At 42.7% G+C, this 20,657-nt stretch overlaps 1 long non-coding RNA gene across 1 annotated transcript in view; it reads left to right on the top strand.

Moving 5' to 3' along the window:
- The window catches only part of LOC123379633, a 100,558-nt gene extending 80,101 nt beyond the window's left edge, over positions 1-20,457 (top strand). The window contains exons 3-4 of the long non-coding RNA XR_006584337.1: positions 12,672-12,723; positions 12,857-20,457. This is a non-coding gene — a long non-coding RNA (uncharacterized LOC123379633). The remainder of the gene's footprint in view (positions 1-12,671; positions 12,724-12,856) is intronic.
- Positions 20,458-20,657: the final 200 nt, after the last annotated feature.

The following is a 20,657-nucleotide window of genomic DNA, read 5'->3' as shown; positions in this document are numbered from 1 at the left end:
GCTCTGTCTCTGGATAGGTGTCAAGGCTTCATGAAAAAATTAGGTAGGAATAACTGGGGATGACCTATTCTTTTTTCCTCTTGGGGAAAAGCAGGACCACTCTCCTGCAGTGAACTTTCCTTCTGCTTAGCCACACTGTGAGTGTCACCTGAGCATACCTGCCCTGGCTCGCCATGCTGTAATTGAGTCTACGTTACCAGATTTTTGTTTTCAGTGCTAGAAAAGCCATTTTGATTCACCTGCTAGCTTACATACTCCAACCTATCAGCACAGGTACTGAAGTTGGACTTTGACCTTCGCCTTCTATTCTTATTATTATTCTGCTTATTCTTAAATACATTCAGGACTCAGGAGAGGAGGGGTACTATTTATTCCAGGTTCCCTCAGAGACCCCCAACAACACTTTTCAGTTAATTTAGCAATAATTTATTAACAAGTCTAGTGAGACCTGCATTGCAAGGTGCTGTTAAGTCTAGACTGTAAAGGGCTTACAGTGACGTGACAAAGTCAGGACTTACCCTTGGAAGCCCGTGGCCCCAGATGACAATGTGGGTTGTACAGTCAAGACAAGAAAGGACAATAAGAGGAATCGGTACGGGCTAGGATGGAGTTGGTGGAGAAGTGAGCCTTGAGATGAGGTCTGGAAGGATGGAGATAAGATCAGGTAGTTGAAGAATATTTGGCAGGCCTTTCAGGGAGGAAGAGAAATGGTACTAGCATCAATGAAATGGCTGAGCTCTGGCGTTTGAGAGATTGTGATTACTGTCCAAACAGGATATGGACCTTGTATAGCAGTGGGATCCTCAATTTGTAATATACTCACTGAATGAACTTGGGCAAGTGAATGCCCCTCTATGAACTATGGTTTCATCATCCTTAGAACGAGAACAATAACTTTGCCTTTGCCTGGCAGTTGTGAGATATTACTGAGACAATGGATAGAAAGCAACCAGCTCAATGCCTGGCACATATAAAAGCTTAATACATTTATTTGTTATGACAAGAGTAACCACAGTGCCTGTAAATGAAGTGGCTTGCCTGCAGTTAGTGTCACCTATGCTTTCTATAAAATCATGTCAGAATTCTTTGAGCTCTGAAAACAAAACCCCCTAATTCTTAAATGGATATACTCATTTTTCAGTAGACCAGAATTCAACCTTTAACTTGTAGTTGCAAAATTCTTTAAGCTCTCCTCTTTCTTCAATTATTCATTTTCACTAAATTTTTAATAAAAGAAATGTAAATACAGAACTGGCATGACCAAATTACAGTTCTGATGTTTTGTACCAATTATTACATGTAGGTTTTAAATATTAAATACCAGGGTTACTAAGGAGGATTTTATGAAATCAAGTTTTGCTAGAGGTTTCCTCTGCCTCAATTTCTTATTATAGGTGTTCTATCAAAGTCCCATTTCCTGTCAGCAGTTCAATTGCTTATTTTTTTGTATGTTTTGGAATAGTTTAAACATGAACATTAGGTGAAATAGCCATGTCCTTAGACAACAGATAGTTTACAACTCGTAGAATAACAAGTATTCCATAGGAAATAAAAAACAGTTCTTGACATGCAGTCAGAACCAGATTGCAACTTGAAGAATACCACCCTGCCATTTCACATGGGCCACCCCGATGATAGTGGTGGACTGTCCAAATCACCCACTTGGTGACCATTGCCATCTATATACAGGTGATTTCCAAATCTATGTCTTCAGCCTAGGGCTGTCTTCTCTGCCCCACATCCACTTGCTCAGCTCTTTAATGGGCTTTTCCACCATGACATCTCAATTGCCTTAATTTATATGATCCCAAAGAAATGTAATTCTTTCTCCCAACATCTCCTTTCCCCTGTATCAGGAAGTAAATGACATGACCATCCATCCGGTAGCCAACAAAGTCACAGTCAGTCACTCCTGGGAGTCACTCTTTGTAGCATAGTATTGGTGATATTAGTAGTTAAGAACATGGACTCAAAGGGACAATGACCCATTCATTAGCTGTGGGACCTTGGGTAAGTGACTTAACCTTTCCGTGTCATATTTATCTCATTTATAACACAAAAATGATAGTAGTTCTAATTTCATAGGTTTGGTGTGATGACTGAGTTAATATTTCCAAGTGCTTAGAACAGTGCTTGGCACATAGTAAATGCTATGTAAGAATTTATTAAATAAATAAATCACACATAACATTCCCTGAAAGGCTATTAAATTCAGCCTCTCCATCTCCATGAAGTCTCCCTTCGTTCAGACTCTACCTCCTTTGGAATAGTGCAGTGATTTTCATTTTCTCAATGAGCTTCTGCCCCTCGTCTTGTGTCCCTTCAGTCTATACTCCCCATGACAACCAGAATGACATTACTGAATGCAGAGCAGATTGTGTTTCTCCCTTATATACAACTTTGAGTGATTTTTCAGTGTCTTACCCAGGCTAACTTGGTTCTTCATAGTCTGGATCCTGCCCTCATCTCCAGCAGCCACCCTCCCTCCTTGTCACTAAATATGACAAACAAATTCCGTTTCCCTAAACTTGTCTCCATTTACTCTGATTCCTGTTGGTAGAACTCTCCTCTCTGCCTTATTTACCTTTAGATCCAGCTTAAGCATCCCTCTCTGTCTCTGAAGACTCCTTGATTCTTCCACCAGGAAGAATTCCTTCCCTTGTGTTTCCTCTGTATAGGTGGTTATCATTGCACAATGACCCTTATGCATTTATTTGTTTGCACATCTACCTCCCCCCCACCAAAATGTGAGCTCCTGAGGGCATGGAATGTTTCTCTGTCTCACTCAAACTTAGTTTCAATTAACTTTTTTTGTTTTATTCTAGTAACTTTCCCAATGTCTGACATAGGGTAGATGTTTAATCAACATGCATTGAGTAAATAAAAAATAAACTGAGTGGCATCTTTTTTTAAAAAAAATTAATGTTTATTTATTTTTGAGAGACAGAGAGTGAGCAGGGGAGAAGCAGAGAGAGAGAGGGGGAGACACAGACTCCAAAGCAGGCTCCAGGCTCTGAGCTGTCAGCACTGAGCCCAACGCGGGGCTCAAACTCATGAGCCATGAGATCATAACCTGAGCCGAAGTCGGATGCTTAACTGACTGAGCCACCCAGGTGCCCCATGAGTGGCATCTTATTGATCACTTAACCCTTAATTTTGTAAATGAGAAAACAGATCTCAGAGAGGTTAGTTATCTTGTTCTAGGTTACCCAGCTGGTCAGCATTAGAATCTAGACTAAAAATATCTTTCTAGTATTTCTCATTACAACATAACCTCAGTTATTAAGGCCCTTTTGGATCAATTACACAATTTTAAATTCTCAAGTGAGGAAGCTAAGTGCTCCCTGACCCCATTCTCCTAATATATTCCCATTAGAAATACCTTTCTTGATACCCTGGATTCAGACCCTGTGGTCATGAATGTTAGCTTAATCTCTAAATCACTTAGGGTTTCTCTGGAAAGCCTACTTTCCAGGCACTGGAAGTGACCTTTATTCTTCAGCATTTTAATTAGGGTTGGGGTTGTTGCATCAGGTCACTTTTTGAAATTTAAATATGGGAACTCTTTTAAGGAGAATTATTTTGTCCTTGAGAAACTGTGTGTGTGTGTGTGTGTGTGTGTGTGTGTGTGTGTGTGTGTGTTGAGCAGGGGGGTAATAGGTTACTTGAAAGAATGGTTCAGAGATGAGAACTTGGGGATGCCTTGAGTTTTGCATTCTTGTTGAAAAGTCATCAGAAAAGAGTAAGGTCAATTCTGAATTCTGCCAAGTTTTGCCTTCCGTGCTGCAGAATGAAATGAGGTAATGTACTTTATGAACTGTGAAGATTACAGAAATGTGAGGCATTTTTAGAATCATTGATTTATAGAAAAGGAAAGCCTTTAGAAATGATGTAGCCCTCCCACTTCCTCATTTCACAGAGAGGGGAAGTGACTCTCCCAAGGTCGTAGCTAGAAGGTAGCCAAGCTGGGCCCTGCTCTCTCCCCAGCCCATAGCTTGCCTCTCTCCATAGGTACTCTATAATCTCACCAAATAATGTGGCCCTGAAAGGGCTGAACTCTCCATTCTTCTGTGCTTTTGCAAATGCTATTCCCCATGCCAGGATTCCTTGATTTTCATGATGCCTTGGATACCTCCTCATCCTCAAGTGACAGTGCTCTAGTCTTCCAGCTCTGTACTCCTAATGTCTGGTCACAATACAAAACATGTAGAAGACAGCCCTTCCCTTAAAGACATTTACAGTGAGCTATTTCCATTTCAAAGGAGGTCCCTTGAGTACAAGTTCCCACTCATAGTTGTGATCCCAACTGGAGATGTTTTAGGTGGTGGGAGATGGAATTAGGGCACAGAGAAGGTCCTCATAGACACATGATCCTCTTGGTCCTTTCCAAATCACGCCTCATAGACCACGTCCTATGATATTTAAAATCAGGGAGTTTATAGGAAGTAGATATTTTGGGGCTTCAAAACTGCCTGAAATATCTATCAGAAAAATGTTTGCTTCTCAAAGAGAGATGGAGTTGCAGAGGAAGACTTAGAATCAAGGAAAACCTTTCTTACCAGGGATAAACAACCATAGATGGGTGTGCATCCCTGAGGAGGTAGAGATCTCTCTGTCCCCTGGAGTGTTCAAATTCGGCAGCAAACAGGGCTGAATCACATGACCTCCAAGCTTCCATCTGGCTCTGAGTTCCTGGATTCAATGAAAGAGTTTCCATCTCATTGAAGCTTGCAGCTTGAAGTCTTAATCCACAAAGTGAAGAGGAGAGTTGTTTCTGTGAACCTCTATAGATGTGTTAGTTTAATCAAGATTGGAACGACCAAATGAAGATTTCTTGAAATGTTAAAAAAAGGTCATCATTATGGTGTGTGTGTGTGTGTGTGTGTGTGTGTGTGTGTGTGTGAGAGAGAGAGAGAGAGAGAGAGAGAGAGAGAGAGAATGGAGAAGCAGCAAATATAGATATATCATTTATTTTTTCTTTTTTTCCTTCATCTTTTCCACCACTGGTAATGCTGTAGAACCCTTTAATACACATATTGAGCACAGATTCTGTATCCCAGCTTCAAAGCTAGATTTTGGGGTATAGATTAAAAAATGAATAAAATTTGAACACTTTCCAGTTTGCTTAGCTTAGTGGGAAGAGAGAGAGAGAAAGGAGAGCCTCTCTACTTAGCCCTCAGCTGTTTCAGTGTCTCAAGGTGTCCCTAAAAAATATACTCATTTTCCCCCATCTTTAATGAATTCCCATGTCCACATATTTATTTGGAGTCCACGTGCAGGACTTAGTCCCAGAAAGAAATAGATGACATACTCAAACTAGGCGATTGGGGTAGAATTGAATAAAAGATTCGTTTACAGAGGTATGGATAGGTTGTATGGAAGCCACAAGAAAAATACAGTGTCTGGGACTATTAGCAGCTGGCTATTTTTACCCTTGTGTGTGAGGGATAAAAGGAGAGAGCAGTTAACAGAATCTAATGGTATAGAAAATGGTATGGAGAGGGCTACTTGGCAGGAGTTGTGACCTTCTGCCAAGGATACAGCAGCCTGCAATGACTGCAGAGGAGAAAGATTGAGATGACTCTTCTTTCTCTCAGATCTTCGAGATGCCCTCCATTGCTTGACTCAACTGGTGGTCAGGTAGGAAGCCCTTTGATGGAGTCTGAACAGGTCAGGCTCCCAGGGCACACAGCTAATGATGAGGGGTCAGGTGTGGATCTGAGGGAACAAATCGGAGATAGTTCATTATACTGGATAAAATAAGCCTTTCAGGACACCCGGGTGGCTCAGTCAGTTGAGCTTCTGATTTCGGCTCAGGTCATGATCTCGCAGTTAGTGGGTTCAAGCCCTAGGTTGGGTTTTGCTCTGACAGTGTGGAGCTTGCTTTGGATTCTCTGTTTCTCTCTCTCTGCTTCTTACCCACCCCATCTCAAAAATAAATAAATATCAAAATAAGGCTTCAGTCCTACAAAGACATGCTCAGGGGCTCCTCACTCTACATGCTCAAATACCTACACGCATCCTTCTATCACTCCAAGTTTATGAGAATTTGTTGGTGTCAAGAGACTGTATGAAAGACATCATCTACTGTGTTTTCATCACAATCATGCCTCAGAGTAGGTGAAGAGACAGAACAAAAAGGAGAATAAAATCTCTCTGTCTCCAAAGTGCCTGTAGCATGCCGAATTTCTGAGCAGTATGAGCACATTGGCTTTGGGAAGTATCCTCAGGAGATAAACTCTCCTCTGCCTGGACATCCTTCCAACCCTCACCTACCTGACCAGCCATGATTCTTCACCCCTGACTCAGGTTGGTTTTCTCATGCAGGAAGTCTTTATAGAACCTTCCAGCTGGTGGTGTGTCCCTCTCTTATGCTCCCTTACATATACTGGCCTGGCTTCTCATGTGGCACCAACCGTATTGAATTTAATCATCTTGATTATTTTCCCTGTGAGGCTGTTAGAAATTTGAGATCAGGGATCATTTCTTTTTCATTTCTCTGTCTGTAAACACACAGTGTCTGCCATGCACTAGGGCTCAGTAAATATTTCTTGAATTATTGAAAAATAAAGACTTCATCTATAACTAAAGAAGATCAGGTGGAGGAATGCTAGGAAGGTACAGAATATCCTTTATTTTTCAATGTTTCAGGAATATTCACATTCAGGAAACCTATTCAAATAGTAGGTTCTGTAACCAGATAAGCCAAAATGATGTCATGAAAATCCCACTGTTATCATCCATGAGAACACCATCCCATTGCAGTTAATGGAAATAAATGTACCATTTAGTACTTTAAATCACGAAGCAACATAACTGCCTTCTATTTGCAGTGACCTTCTGGTGCCCTCATTATTTTCTCACTGCGGATGTCTGTGTCTGATCTTGTTGATTCAGCATAAGGGGGTGCATCCAAAAGGCATAGGTGAGGTGCAGAGAGGTGGTGGAGTCGGGGAAGGAGGAATCTGGAGTCACCTGAAGACTGGAGAAGGACTACCCGTGATTCTTTACTCTCACCTGCATGTCTGACCTTTAGTACATTCATTGCATTGCTGTGCTTTGCACAACTCCCCACTGGACCATGAGCATCCTGAGGGCTAGTATCACCTTTAGCTCATTTCTAGGTCCTCAGTGTCTGGTATAAAATTTTGGACATAGGAGGTTCTCCATGTGTGCCCTATGTAAATGATGAATGAATGAATGAATGAATGAATGGCTAGCTTTTTCTGACCTCTACTCTGGATTCAAAACAATGACTGAAGGGGTGAGAGAGGGAGTTAGGACCCTGTGAAGAACATGACAATTGAATTTGGGAGGGAGAACCCCCAAACAAAGATCTTCTGTTTTTTATTTTTTTTCCTGGTACTATTCCTTTCTCTCTGACAGCCTTCTTGCTTCCTCTGTAGTGACACCCATCATGGTTAAGCCAGGCACCATAAGCACTATATTTGGTTCTGTGTGATAGCCTCACTGCTTTGCACAGAGATTGGCACATCATTGTAACTCAATGAGTATTTTTTTAATAAGGTTAAAATCTCTCTCTGGGCTTTGATTCCTCCTCTCACACTTGGCCCCTCCTATCTCTCTTGCTTCCACTTCCAACGCTGCATGCACACCCTGAGCTGTGTCGCCCCATGGACATTCCAAAGTGAAATAGGAAGGGGGCTAGCTCTTATGCTGTTTAAATTTTCCATTTTATAGACAAGCGAACTGAGGCCTCAAAGGGAAAAAGACTTGTCTAAAGTCACAAGAGTTAGTAGCAGGCTTGGCATTAAAAAAAATGAATCTCTTGTCTCCCTTGTTTGCCATCATATTATGACCCCAAAGTTCAGTTTTGTGGTTTAGTGGCTTTCAACTATTTTTGTTTTTTAACTAGGAAACTCTTTTTTCTTATCCAGAAGCTCAATGTGTAGGATGGGCAGAGTCAGTGCTGCTCTAGTTAAAGTAACACTGGAGACACTCCTCCCAAAACTCAAACACAAACAGTAGGGTGCCTGGGTGGCTCAGTCAGTTGACTTCTGCTCAGGTAATGACCTCGCAGTTCATGGGTATGAGCCCTGCGTTGGGCTCTGTGCTGACAGCTCGGAGCCTGGAGCCTGCTTCGGATTCTGTGTCTCCCTCTCTCTCTGCCCCTCCCCTGCTCACTCTCTGTCTCTCAAAAATGAATAAATATAAAAAAATAAAAATAAATTAAATCTCAGCCTACTTGAGAAATGGCAATAGGGAGACAAGTCTGTAATATTCCATTCTGAAATTGTAGAATAATTTAGCATTCACGTTGTTCACAAGTGTTATCTCTATTCATTAATGAAAAATCCTGCAATGTAGATGTGATTGATGGAGAGACTCTGGGGAGACTCAGAGAGGTAACATGATTTTCTCCAAGTCATCCCAGCAAGTTTGCCACAGAGCTGGGACTCAGAGTAGTCAATTCCAGTTAGGGCAATGTTTATTAACTATATTCATGAAGACAGTCCTAATAGCTATAATAAGTAAACCTCTAAATCTTAATGGTTAATACTACAAACGATTTTTTTTCTTGCTAATCGGAGAGCCCAGTGTATATGCTTGTGGTTAGTGGGTCTTTCCTAGGCAATGATTCAGGGAGCCAGGTGCCTTCCATCTGTGGTTCTACAGTCTTAAGTGCACAGCCCCCATGTTACCTGTGGGTCATCTCTATTCCATTCAGTTGGAAAGGAGGAAGCACATGGAGGGTTACATGAGGAACAATTTTCTGGAGCAGGTCTGGAAATAACCCACACCATCTACCATTGGTCTTAGACAATCGCATGACTGTGCCTGACCGCAAGTGGGCTAGGAAATTTACTGTGTGCCTGGTAAGTATGGAAATGGACATCATAATCTGCCACGTTAGTATTGTGAGCACCTTGAGGACCAGGGCTGCGTCTTATTCATCTCTCTGTAGTGCAAATTGCTTTTGTATGTGTTGAGAATCATATGTTGAGAACCTCCCTCAGCTGTTGTTGAAGTGTCTTCTTTCTGTTGGTGAGATGGAGTGTGAGATCCTTATTCCTCTCTATTCTTCTGGGAGCAGCCTACCCCCCACCCCCTTTCATACGGATACAGCTGGGTTTGCCATATTGTTGAACATAACCTTGCTTTTTTAGACACAGCTGATTGGTACAAGAGTAGGTACCACCCCAAGCTGAACCAAATAGAATGCTTCATAGAAGACTCTGGGATTTTTCAAGCTGTGGGCTCACTTCTCTGGTGCAAGAATCTGTGTGATATGAGGCTCAGGAGTCATGGGTAGCCACATTTTTCACTTTGCAGAAGGCAGTCAGCAGGGATTGACAAGGAAGCCAGCAGTGCAAAACCAGGGAGGTGCAAAAACAAGATGAGACAAGTCCTTATGGTTCATATTCTTATTCTAATTGCTCCAAGGTCCAATTACAACCATACATCCCTGCAGTTTGGTTCAACACTTCCACCTATGTGAGATAACCCAGTATCCTTCCAATATATTTTCTCTTTGCCTGAGCTAGTCTGAGTTGGGGATACATCTAAAGCAATCACAGACGACCTGATCATGCAGTTTGACAGCTTAGGGTGAGCCAGAACAGGACTCTGCTGCCCTCCAGAAGGGCTTTCTCACTTCAGTGGGTTGTAGTGAGCTCATTCTCCTCCCTGGAGTCCTTTCCACCCCCAGTGGAACTCCTATAGGAGGACATTGTTCCTGAATATTCTAAGAAAATTTTCTGTGTGGTTGCATGGTAGACTTTCCCTTTGTCTTTCATCTGCCTCACGTAAACCAAAACACTTGATTATATTTCCAAGTATATTGAAGGTCTTATCTGGAAGCTGTGGGCCAATGAGGGCTCTGGTCCTGGGCTTAGTCCCATCTCCACCAGATGATCTGTGACATCCCTTCCTACTCTGAGCCATGTACAAGTGTTACATGGGAACATGGAAAAATTATGATTTCTGAAGTGCCTCTCCTTTTACAAAGTGACTCTCCCATATATTTATCTTTTAAGCCTATTGGGGGCGAATGACATCATCACACATGAGCGTGGTAGCCTAGTGACCTGTAGGATTTCTGCCTTCTCGTTTGTAAAATTCATGATTAGTGAGGATTACATTCTATTAATGTATGCAAAACGCCCGGCCACGGACAGGAGCTTGCTGAGTATTAGTTATCACTCATAACTCCTCACTTATGTACCTCTCTACTCAGGGCTCTGGGCAGCAGAGGCAGCTTAAGGCAAGAGGAATACACTGGTTTTGTCCAAATTCTCTCAGGAACCACCACCTCGCCCCCTCTTAACCTGCTCACCTTAGCCCTCCTTTCACCCTACCGCCTTGACACCTCTATGTCTCTTCTTTTTGATGCAGTGTCCTTGCTGTCTCCCACAAGCCCCTCTCTCATCCCTGGTGCCTCTCCCCTCCTCCTGCCAGCCTCAGCTGCTGGTGTGGCTGGCTGTTCAGATGCTATTGATTTTCTTCTATAAAAGATTGCTCAATTCATTTTCTCCACCTCGGCCCAGCGCCAGACCTCAGGGTAGGCCCCATGATGACCGAGTTGATTATGTGCACTGCTTCCCCTGAAGGACTGCAACCGCATTCCCTCTTGATTCCCAGGCAGGATAAGACAGTGAAGGTGAACATGATTCATAAACTCTGCAGAGCTAAACAGAGAGCAGTGGACTCTGACTTACTCATCTCCATATATACAATGCCTAGCACAGGGCCTGGCACCAAGTCAGCGTTCGTAATGTTTGTTGAAATTAAATGAATCTCTATTCTTAGCTTCACAGCATTCTGGGCACACAAGAAGGATCTCCACTGCTTCCGATTGCCTACTGCAGTGGTTCGCAGCCCTGACTGAACATGAGAAGCACCTGGAGAAATTTAAAAAATACCCATTGCCTGGCCTTACCCAAGACTAATTAAACTTGAAATCGCTAGCAGTGTGGCCTGAGCATTGGCACTTTGTAAGAGTCAAAGGGTGACTTTGATATGCGCCCACTGGCGCATATCTTACAGGATACGACCAGGTTCCCAGTCTGTCACTCAACATCTCCACGTCTCTTCTCCTGCCTTGTTTCCAGGCTCATCTCTTCCCACTGCATTCCACATACTCCATGTTCTAGTTGCTTTGACCTTTTTTGCTCTTCTCCTTGGGCATCACTATGCATTTGTCCCTGCTGTTGTCCTGTCAAGGAATACCCTTCCCTAGTTTCTCTCCCTGGTAAGCTCCTGCTCATCCTTTAAGACAGATCAAATGCCACCTCCTCTGAGAAGATTTTTCTAGCCTTTCCAAGACTCTGGTACTCCAGATTTTCACCTCTGCATCACATTCTCTTTTCTGAATGGGTTTGCCCAATAACCTCCAATTTTTCCTCTGTCCTGGATTTAGCTTCTTCCACTCTGACTCGTTCCTCCTGCCTGATAGTCCAGGTAGAAGTTTTGCCTGGCCTTGTACTGTAGCTTTGTCCTTGGTCATGGCTTTTTGGGGTCCTCTTTGGCTCTGAGCTTTGAAGTCCACTTGCTGACCCCTTCCCTGTATCCTTTCTCAGCTTTTAGAACTCCTGTACAGGTACAGTGGCTGGGACCCTACATCTCTGGAAGAGGCATTTGCATACAAACTGCACTGGGTAACAATGGGTGAAATTTATTGAGTGTTTACTATGTGCCATGTTAAAGTGCTTCACTGCATTGTCTCACATGGCCCTTTACTATTGAGTCACTGGGACTTAAAGACCATAAGGGACTTGTCCAAAGGCAAATAAGCAGCAAGAGGGGAAGCTGGTATTTCTCTGCAGCTAGCAGTGTCCAAGTCCATGTTTTATGCCTATGTGATACTTTCTCTAATGCTTCTCTGCTCATTTGTTTTTCACTCTGTTGTTGCATTCTTGTGCTGGGTCATAATTTATTGGTTGCTGTGTCTTGTCCACCCTCCTACTCTGTGATCTTCTCAAGGTCAGGGATTGAGGTGTTCAAGTCTGTATTCATAGCATTTAGCAAATCACCTGGCATGGAACAGAGGCACCATAAATGCTGTGGCATAAATGAATAAGTATATGACCACTATAGCCTTAAGGGAGACTGGTCGGTCCCCTTTATAGACCACAGACCAGAAAGGCCATTCTACTGGGTCCCTGATTGGTGAGATCTCTGCTGGGCAGAGAAGGCAGATGGGTGGAGGAGTAGAGGCAGACGGCCCCAAGGGCGCCTTTCCCTGGTTCCCTTGAAAGCCGGCGTCTGTCCTGTCCTGTCACCCAACAGCAAGAGAACATTTGTTCCCCGAAGGACCGGCGCTGTGCCAGCAGCAGGTGGTGGCCTGTCCACCGGGAGGGAGGCAGCAGGCGGGAGCACTGATGTGTGCCTGAGACAAGATGCTGCGAGTCCGCTCTCCGCACGGCAGTGACAGCAGCTGGGACAAGGTTGCAAGGCACCATCCTGTAACCATTAAGAACCAGTTGCTGTCCCTTTCATAATAATAAATGAAAATATCACTCCAAGCCGTGCTGGTTTCAGAGAGCAAAAAGGAAAAAAACCCCACAAGAAACAACAACAACAAAGAAACCACCACATAGCATTGGACCATATGTCATCAGTTAGATTGTCTATGAAATTGATAGTTGTCTTGGTAATTACAGAAAAGCTTTATGGCTGCTTTTCAAGATGCAATTTTTCATTTCTCACAGGAAAAAAAAAACCTACCATCAACCGACAATGTACACATTTGGAAACAAGAAGGTAAGAAGAGTAGAAGCAACATATCTCTGTCTTCTTAGTTGGTTGCTTGAATAACTTCAGTGTTATTACTAAACCAAGCCATCAATATCTCTTTTCACAACTGTCTGAAAATATACCTATTTGATGTTGGCAGGACCTGCAAGGAAGCCTGTAAAGTTGTCCTCAGTGGCCCCATGTGCTTTGGCCTTCTGCAGACTACTTTTTAATTTAATGACCAGTTAAAGTGTCTGGGAGCCCTTCACCTGTCTACAGTGGGCAGCCCGTGCCCTCCTGAAGATTTAAGTGGATTCATGACATAGCTCCTTATGATCTCTTATGGTCCCTGGCTGTGAATTTGGCTTCTCAATCAACCAGCTCACGCATTGCCTCTCATGGTTGCCCTCCTGCCTCTCCATGCACGGTCTCATTTATTGACACTTTCTTCTTCACTCTACAGAGCATCGCTGACAGAAGGCAGCTATATGTAACAGATTTGCTAAAAAATTTAGGGATGACTACAGGATTATAGCACAGAATGGGAAATGACCTAACATGCAAGCTAGACTACTAGACATCTCAAAAACTGCCAGCCATCTTTTCTACAGGGAACGCCTCACTTGCAGTGTTTATAGTAGGTCCCACTTACAGACTTACAGATATGTTTCATTAGACCACAACTCCAAAATTCCTGTTAACTTATGTGCAGAGCAAGTCAGTGTGTGTACTCTCTCTCTCTCCCTCTTCTTTTTTTGTTATTACCCATCCAGGGCAGCATAGGAGGCTTTTCTGGGTACAAACTTCTTTTTTTTTTCCTTCTGTAAACAGGAAATAGTTTCTGAATTTTATTCCAAAAGAAATAAGAATCTAGATTTTATAATACATCTAAGAGAGGGAATCTGATTGGATAAGTTTGATATCAGACTCTTACTATACAATATGACTGCTACTATTACCATTAAAATTACCATATTACTCTAAACAGAAAAAGTTGGGCTGTTCTATGTCCCCTTGGTTTAGAGGCTGAGAGCTCATGCTCTGAGCCCTGGTCTGAGCAGTCTTGGGTAGCAGGGTGGCACTGTGGCTGTCACAGAAAGGCTACACACAACAATCCATTTGCAGTGACTTCCTTAAAAAGGGGCTGTAAGTATGGCAGGTATTTAAATTTTCAGCCTGTTCTCCAGTAGGATAAAGTTGGGTCTTTGAGTTAAGGGGATACTTATACTGATAAGTGTAAGGGGATGCTGATATTCTGGTGGAGGGCTCCTTAGTTTGCTTAATAAAAGGAAAGATGGAAATGCCTCAGTGGCATAAAGGTCTTCTTCCACACTTGAAGTCATACTAAATATGTGAGATTTATTATTTATGAGGTCTCGTTCCTGATGAGTCAAAATGAGTTCTTCAAGGAAGAGGCAGTGGATCGCAGGAGTTTGCATGAGACTGGCCGATGCCTGGTATACAGCGGACACCTAAGTTGAGTAAATGGAATATGGTGTATCATGACAAAGGCCCTTATGCATGTTATTTCTGCACCCTGGAATGTTTTCCCTCAACGTCATGAATGTGTACACACACACACACACACACACACACACACACTCACACAGTCTCTTCTAACTTGGTTGATTCCTACTTATTCCTATACATCTTAGCCTCCTGTAAGCTATGTCCTAATACTTACAGAAGTTGCCTTTTGTACTCTACATTCATATCACATTTGTAATTGTATTGCTTAAATATGTGTGTCCATGTATTTGTGATCACTTGTGAAACACTTTATTCTCCTCTACATTCACAGCTGCCTGAGGGGAGCCCATGTCTGAGTGCTCTAGGGCATAGCCCGATGCCTAGAGCAGAGTGAGCCATAAGGGCAGAGATGGAGTAGTTTTCACCAACCCCGTTTCCCCTTCTTCATGGGCCAGGCTACATTTCCTAGTCCCTTTGTTACTAAATATGGCTATTTGATGGGGTTCTAGCCAACGGAATGTGAGCAGAAGTAATATGTGCCACTCCCTGCCTTTCCTTTTGAAAATCTCGTGTGTGAGGTCATCCAAGCTCTTTCTTCCTACCACCGGCTTGTGGAAGACACTAACCGTGACTTTGAAAGGCACATATGAAAGATGGCAGAGCCACAGGGTGGAAGGAACCTGAACCCTGAGTCATCACTTAGAATAACAGTTTCACCAATGAGGATTACCTGTTGTGGACTATCCTTGAATGAGATTCTCTTATTATATTTGAGCCCTCATGCATCTCAGAGTTTGTCACAGTGGCTAGAATCCCCTCAATTAACACAGTACTCGTGTGTGTGTGTGTGTGTGTGTGTGTGTGTGTGTGTATGTGTGTGATTAATATATGTACACAGAAAAGCAGATATCTAGGATACAGATTGTGTCAGAAATGCTGAGCCCTATGATATTAGGCCAGTCTTCAAGGAGACCAATGATTCCATAAGTAAGAATGAGGTGATATTCCAGCAATCCAACATTTGTGTCATTCTTGTAATAAATACCTCGGACTAATGCTAACAGAGGCCTGTTTCCCCTTTGCACCCATGTAAATAAATCCTCCCTTCTCTAAGACACTTAACTTTCCCAGTTGGCATGTGCTGAATGTTTGTGTTCCCCTCAAATTCATATATTGAAACCTAGTCCCAAATGTGATGGCATTAGGAGATGGGGCCTTTGGGATGTGATAAGGTCATTAGGGTGGAGCTCTCACAAATGGGATTAGTGTCCTTGTAAAGCAGACTGCAGAGACCTTTCTTGTCTCTTCCTCCACATGAGATCGCAGCTAGAAGACAGTGGTCTGTGAACTAAGAAGCAGGTCCTCACCAGACACTGAATCTGCCAGCGCCTTTATCTTAAACTTCCCAGAGCTGTGAGAAATAAGTTTCTGTTGTTTGTAAGCCACATTGTTGTTTGGTATTTTGTTATATGAGCCTGAATTATGATATGGGCTCTCTATTCCAAAGCGATCTTCCCTTCTTTCCCATGCCACTGAAAAACACATTTGACCAGGCATTAATGACCTTCTGAAGCCAGCTTGTATTAAAGGGTCGACTACTGCTTTCTGTTTTACTTTCATGGGGAGACTGTGCATTTTTAGGGACAATGGCAAAAGTCAGTCTTTGCTGAAATTTCAAGAGTAGATTAAACTGAAGCATAGATCACCAAGTGCTGGCAGGCAGCTTATATTCTCATCCTAAAGCATTTGCAATAGTCACTCACAATGGCAGGGAAAAATAACAGAGGGAGTCTGAGATATTGATGAAAACACACGACTGCCTTACCTGTCCTGGACTTCAACGTCTGATCTTTTATCGAAGGAATGTAATTCCTAACTGAAATAGGTGCCATGTTTTCCCATGACAATGGGCTGCCTCTGGAATCATGGACATCAGGAGACTGAGAGGTGAAGGTAGGAATGTAGAAGCTAACTGTGCCAGAAAGACTGTAGAAATGCTTGGTAGTGGGTCATGAGATTTGTTTTCTTTTCCCTTACTAGAACAGCCTATACTATTCTAACTAACTGATTTCTTGCTTAAGTTTTAAAAGTTACCTGTTGTTTATCGGGTGTGTCACCAGACTCATTTTGTGCATTGTTCCATATCTTCTTGGCCATGGTTTTCTGCTTGATGCTGTTGATCTAGGAAGATCACCTGACAGTTGTATTCTTACAGGCCGAAGAGGAGAGGTTTTCATCTTAAGATCTGTGACCACTTTATGGCAGGGCTAACTTGTCACGGTACTCCACCTGTTTCCAGTCCCTCATATCTACATGATGGCTCCTATTCCAGGGCTTTCCTGCTGCTACTGAGTCAGGAAACACTGTGAAGCCCTGACATTTGTTGTAAAGCATGCATGCTAGGTCACTGTGGTTGGGCTGCAGGCTGCACACATACAGATGAGGAGAGCCACAGGCTCACCACCTGTAGGGACTCATGCCTCAGCTACTCTTAGGGGATGGCTTCAGGGATCCAGGGATCTGACTTCCCTGAGACTGTTGCCAAGGGGCAGGGTAATACAGCTAGATGTGGGAGGAAGTTGATGCTAACACTAAGTTAACTTTATCAGTTAATTCTCCCTTTTGGTCCATATTCCACCTCTATGGAGAAGTAATGGTTTCATAGGATCTCTCAGAAGATATCCCCTGAGAGTGAGATATGACCAGTATGGTAATGCTGTCTTTTGTATTTTCTTTCTTTTCTTCCTGGTCTCACTCCCCTTTCTCTGCATCCTGTGTCCCTGGGATATGCTCTCCAATAAGCTCTACCATGAAAGCTTTTGACTCAGGATCTGTGTTCTTGGGAAATAAGACATAAAGCTCCAGTGTTGAGTCAGGGGGATGCTAACCTACCTAAACTGGGATATTTGAGGTGCTGGACAAAATTGAATATTGTTATGGGGATAGAGGGTTGAATAATTTTAATATTTATCTGTTTTTATGAAAATATATGTTGTAGAAAATAAAACCCCACAAACTTTGTTATTAATGCACTCATCTTCTCTCGTCCTCTCTGGCTTTCCTCACTCACTCACCCACAAGTCCAAATATTTGTTCATTTTATTGATGAGGAAAAGCTCTGATATTCACCCTAGAAACACACTAGGGAATTGTCCCATTGCCTTTCCAAGGGAGAAGTTCAGCATCTTTAGAAATACTAACCCCTCAGAACTAGAACTGGCAGAAATGTGAGGCAGAAGAGACCAGTGAGTGCCAGAGACATTGTGCCATGGACTCACTTGGCTCAGGTTGTATTCCAGATGCCAGTGTGTGCACACATGTGTGTTTGTGCATCGTGGGGTGAGCAGTGAGGGGCAAACAGCAAGAGAAAAGAAGGTATCATCCCACATCACTCTCTCCCTCATTTCCCAGTAACTTCCCATTGAGGCAAAAACATATTTAGAACAGGGTGAGTTGCTAGCGTCACAGCCACATGGAGCCTCTTCTTTCAAAGTGTGCCTGGCAGCCCTTTATCACAGGAGTTGAGTCCAAATGCATTCGCATTTTCACCTTTGTCAAGTGAAGTTTTTAATGACGGCTGGGGTCTTTGGGAGACACAGTTTGAAAATAAATGTAGAGGTTTGGTGAAGCTGCCAGAACCCAGACCTTCACCTTTTAAATCGCATTAGTAATGGTGGTATGTGTGGTTGCCGGACAAAATGGACTTGAAATATCATCAGGAAGGAAAAATAAATCAAGATATGGTTCCTTCCGGTGGCTGACTCTGAAAGCAGGGATAAAAGGCCCACGGATAAGAGGGGGTCAGATCTGGGTTGCATTTGTAACAGCAATGAATGAACAACAGCAAAAATCCATTCCTGATCCACAGAGCTTGAAGAGAGGTCAGATCAGATAAATTAGGAGCTCTATAAAGAAAGAAGATTTCTCACAGCCCAGCCAACCTGGGCTCTAAAGCAATTGAAAGGGACTCTGGAGAGCTGGTGGGGGGGGGGGGACCCTCCAGATAGGCTAGAGAAGAATGGGGAGGAGAGGTCTGTGGGTTGGCAGCTGGGGTCACAGACTTAGCTTAAGACTTCAAGGCTTTGCATCTTAAAATTTAACTTTTTTCCTATCTTGCTCTTGGATTTGGAGACCCAAAGGTCTTTTCCAGGAAAAACTCAAGATTGAGCAGCTGTTTATTAAGTTTGGCTTTTTGGGTGGTATGAAACAGAGTGTTGCCTACATTACCTGAGGACAGTAATCATTAGGGACACATTTAGATGGAAAAGGAGGAGTTGTTAGGAACGAGGCAGCTCTAATGACTGCTTCCTTCCTCTGTCATGGCCTCATGGTCTCCCCCACCCTCTCAGAGGTTGTACTGCTCCATGAGCACATCCACTGCATTCTTTTCCTACCACCTGGATTTCCAGGCATCTGTCCATTCTTGCACCCTGTATCTTTGGCTTGCCCTTGGACCATCATCATTACTCTAGTCCTGACTCTATCACTGAGCTGCAGTACCCAATAGTAACCTAACTCATCCCCTTAGGGTTCCTTATTTCAACGTTCCAAAAAGGATATCTGACTGATGACTTCTGGGTCTGATTAGCTGTAGTCAAAGAGCAGAATCATATATCACATAGGCTGCAGGGGCTGTAGAAGAGGATCTGGATGAAAAGGTACAATAAATATCTGATTCCTCCAGCCCCAAAGGCAAGCTAGATTCTCAGTAGGAATGTACACTAGATGGTTTTGGGTGAGTGTGATCAGACCAGGTTCACCTTTGGGTAAAATGTGTGATCTGGATATGGGCATGGGAGATACAGCAAGAAGAAGTAGGAGGGAAGGAGCCAATGTGTGTCAGTAACCAAGTATGAGTCAGACATTTGGTAAAATGAGGTAAAATGACTTTTAGTTCAATAGAATAGCTCTGGGGAAATTACTTAGATTCCCTGAGGTTCAGTTTTCTCTTCATTAAAATAATGTGGCCATCAAATAAGAGAATATGTATGAAAACATATAGGACATTCACATATTTGCTGGTGGAACAGCATGGTGTGGATTTAGAACATACACAACTCCCACTAAATTTAAATCCAGGAAAGCCACTCACTAGGACTCACTAGGGCAATCTTGAACAAGTTGGTCAATCTTTGCAGGACTCAGTTTTGTTATTTGGTGAGATTAATAGAAGGGAATGGCATGAAGCATATTCTCAATAAGTACATAGTGTGAATATTACAGTCATTGATGTTTGTTTCATATTGAAATAATGATACGTATGAGCCTGTCAAGTAGAGACTGGGAGAGGGGAATTACTTGGGTCATGGGAAAACAGTGTATATAGGCATAGGGTTGTGGAATACTTTGTTTGGAAAACAGAGAGGGGCCCAGTGGAGTTGAGTGAGGTTATCGGGCAGATGGAAAGATTGGCAAAGGCCACTTCATAAAGGACCAGGGCAGCAGGGAGGGCTCCCAGTGTCTTGGATTGGGAAGGTGCAGAAGTGTGGTGCAGAGTCAACCCTGCAGAGGTCTGTCTTCAGGCTTGCCATCTTCAATCCATTCTCCACGATGCTGCCAGAGCCCTCTTTCTAAATCTCAGATCTGAGCATATGGCTTCCCAAACAGAGTGCTCAATAACTTCCAATCCCTGCAGGATAAAGTTCATACCCCTTAGCAGGGCATTTAAGGCCCTCAGGATCATTCTAGGATTCTGTCCCTGCTACCACAGCTGTGCCATAGAAAACAGCTTTCTGATTCCTGCTGCTTTGTTTCTCCAGCTGTGGAGTCAAAGCCTTAGGAAGGGGCAAGGGGTGGATAGAAGCCAGGTTAGGTGCCCACATGTCAGCTGCCAGGCAGCTGGGCAAGTGAAAACCTCCATTTCCATCTTTCAGACAAGCATGAAATGCAAATCACTTTTTCCATATTCCAACTATAAGTGGTGGCTGACCTTTTGAGGGATGTTTGAAGTAGAAAGTTTTCACTACACTATATTGATTTTGCAGATACTTTTCCTACTTGCCTTTACAAATGAATAAAAACATTATTTTACCTTGAATTTACATGAAATATTATTGATAGAAATGACCAGAATAACAGAAAGTTGGTAATGACTAAAACTTTACTTGATTAAATGTATTACAGGTGAAAAAAATGGATAAGTTGAAAAAATGCGAAAATGAACTGGGGAAATGACAATTTTGGGAGAAATAACCCAACAAAACCATCAAAGCCTAAAAACGACATATGGGGAAAATTGACAAAATATTGATGAGTGAATAAAATAATACTGACAAAAATTATAAATGCAAAATTGCGTCAAGAAAATTAGACTTTGTGGAAAAAATGGCCCACAGGGAAAACTTAGTGTGGCAGAAACTATTATTCAATTCGATGTGGATGAAAAAAATCAATAAATGAAAGTTCTATTATAAAATGTATGTGAAAACCAGTGGATATTCATGAAAGTAATTTTAGTAAGATAAAAATAAAGATGGAACAAGAAGAATGAA

This window comes from Felis catus, chromosome C1 (assembly GCF_018350175.1).
Source record: "Felis catus isolate Fca126 chromosome C1, F.catus_Fca126_mat1.0, whole genome shotgun sequence".
NCBI lineage: Eukaryota > Metazoa > Chordata > Mammalia > Carnivora > Felidae > Felis > Felis catus.
Note: the sequence above shows the minus strand (reverse complement) of the source record. Positions and strands in the feature narration are given on the sequence as shown.